This window comes from Mustela lutreola, chromosome 13, assembly GCF_030435805.1.
Source record: "Mustela lutreola isolate mMusLut2 chromosome 13, mMusLut2.pri, whole genome shotgun sequence".
Classification (NCBI taxonomy): domain Eukaryota; kingdom Metazoa; phylum Chordata; class Mammalia; order Carnivora; family Mustelidae; genus Mustela; species Mustela lutreola.
Window position 1 is genome coordinate 89135581 of NC_081302.1, and position 2576 is coordinate 89138156.

At 37.4% G+C, this 2576-nt stretch overlaps 1 non-coding gene across 1 annotated transcript; it reads left to right on the top strand.

Moving 5' to 3' along the window:
• Positions 1-573: 573 nt before the first annotated feature.
• Positions 574-680, top strand: LOC131814180 (U6 spliceosomal RNA). The gene has a single exon (XR_009347181.1). It is a non-coding gene; the product is annotated as a U6 spliceosomal RNA (small nuclear RNA).
• The last annotated feature ends 1896 nt before the right edge of the window (positions 681-2576 follow it).

Below are 2576 nucleotides of genomic sequence, written 5' to 3' on the forward strand. Positions count from 1 at the left end.
TTTATTCTTTCTCAGAACTGCTTTAATTATTTGTTGTCTTTTATGGTCTCATATAAATTTTAGGATTCTTTACTTACTTCTGTAAAAACACAATATTGGTTTTTTTAAAGATTTTTTATTTATTTATTTCACTGAGAGAGATGACAAGCAGGCAGAGAGGCAAGCAGAGAGAGAAGAGGTAGCAGCTTCCTGCTGAGCAGAGAGCCTGATGCAGGGCTCGATCCCAGGACCCTGGGATCATTACCTGAGCCGAAGGCAGCGGCTTAACCCACTGAGCCACCCAGGCACCCCTAACATTGGATTTTTGATAGGAATTGAATTTACAGATGGTTTTCGGTAGTATGGACATTTTAACAATGTTAATTCTTACCATTCATAAATATGAGCTATCTTTCCATTTATGTCTCCTTCAATTTCTTTATCAATGTCATAGTTTATGGGGTACAGATCTTTCATCTTCTTAGTTAAATCTTTTCCTAAGTATTTTATTAATTTTGATGCTATTGTGAATTAGATTGTTCTCTTTATTTTTTCAGGCAGTTCATCATTAGAGTGTTAAAATGCTCCTGTCTTGTGCTTACTTTGGCAGCACATATACTAAAATTGGAATGATGCAGAGAAGATTAGCTTGATCACTGGACAAGGATGACATGAAAAACTGGGAAGCATTCCATATTAAAAAAAAAAAAAAGAAACAAAACAAAATTCTTGTCTTTTATATATTGATCTTGTATTTGGCAGCTTTACTAAATTTGTTAATTCAAAATTTTTTGTGAATTTTTTAGGATTCTTTTACATGTAAGTTCATGTTATCCAAAAAAAGAAAATTTTACTTCTTCCTTTTTTTTGAGTCTTTTATTTCTTTGTGTTCCTTTTTTCTCTGGCTAAGACATCCAGTACTATGTCAAATGAGAGTAGTGAAAGTGGACACACTTGTCTTTTTTCTGATCTTTAAGGCTTTCAAACTTTTTTGATTGGATATGAGATTAGCTCTGGGCGTGCAATATGTGTTTTTTCAATGGATTTTTTAAATTATTTTTTTAAATTTTTTATAAACATATAATGTGTTTTTATCCCTAGGGGTACAGGTCTGTGAATCACCAGGTTTACACATTTCACAGCACTCACCATCACTCACCATAGCACCTGCCCTCCCCAATGTCCATACCCCCACCATCCTCTCCCAACACACCTCTCCCCAGAAACCCTCAGTCTGTTTTGTGAGATTCAGTCTTTTATGGTTTGTCTCCCTCCCAATCCCATCTTCTTTTATTTTTCTTTTCGTACGCCCGAAACCGCCTATGTTGCATCTCCACTTCATCATATCAGGGAGATCATATGATAGTTGTCTTTCTCAGATTGATTTATTTCGCCAAACATAATACCCTCTAGTTCCATCCACGTCATCACAAATAGCAGGATTTCATTTCTTTTGATGGCTGCATAGTATGCCATTGTACATATATACCACATCTTATTTATTAATTCATCTGTTGAAGGACATTTAGGTTCTTTCCATAGTTTAACTATTGTGGACATTGCTGCTATAAACATTTGGGTGCATGTGCCCCTTCAGAATGCCACGTTTGTATCTTTAGGGTATATACCCAGTACTACAATCACTGGGTCATAGGCTAGTTCTATTTTCAGCTTTTTGAGGCACCTCCACGCTGTTTTCCAGAGTGGTCCCACGTACAGTGTAGGAGGGTTGCCCTTTCTCCACATCCTCGCCAGCATCTGTCATTGACTGACTTGTTCATTTTAGTCATTTTGAAAGGTGTGAGGTGGTATCTCATTCTGGTTTTGATTTGTATTTCCCTGATGCCGAGTGATGTGGAGCATTTTTTCATGTGTCTGTTGGCCATTTGGATGTACTCTTTGCAGAAATGTCTGTTCATGTCCTCTGCCCATTTCTTCATTGGATTATTTGGTCTTAGGGTGTTGAGTTTGATAAGCTCTTTATAGATTATGGATAGATACTGGCCCTTTATCTGGTATGTCATTTGCAAATATCTTCTCCCAGATAACTTCTGACAGTCATCTTTTGGCTTTGTTAACTGTTTCCTTTGATGTGCAAAAGCTTTTTGATCTGATGAAATCCCAATAGTTCATTCTTGCCCTTGCTTCCCTTGCCTTTGGCAATGTTCCTAGGAAGAAGTTGCTGCTGCTGAGGTCAAAGAGGTTGCTACCTGTTCTCTCCTCAAGGATTTTGATGGATTCCTTTCTCACATTATGCTTCTTCATCCATTTCCAGTCTATTTTCATGTATGGTGTAAGGAAAAGGTCCAACTTCACTTTTCTGCATGTGGCTGTTCAATATTCCCAACACCATTTGTTGAAGAGGCTGTCTCTATTCCATAGGACATTCCTTCCTGCTTTGTTGAAGATTAGTTGACCATAGAGTTGAGGGTGTATTTCTGGGCTCTCTATTCTGTTCCATTGATCTATGTCTGTTTTGGGGACAGTTCCCTACTATCTTGATGATGACAACTTTGTAATAGAGCTTGAAGTCTGGAATTGTGATGCCAACAACTTTGGCTTTCTTTTTCAATATTCCTCTGGCTATTCGAGATATT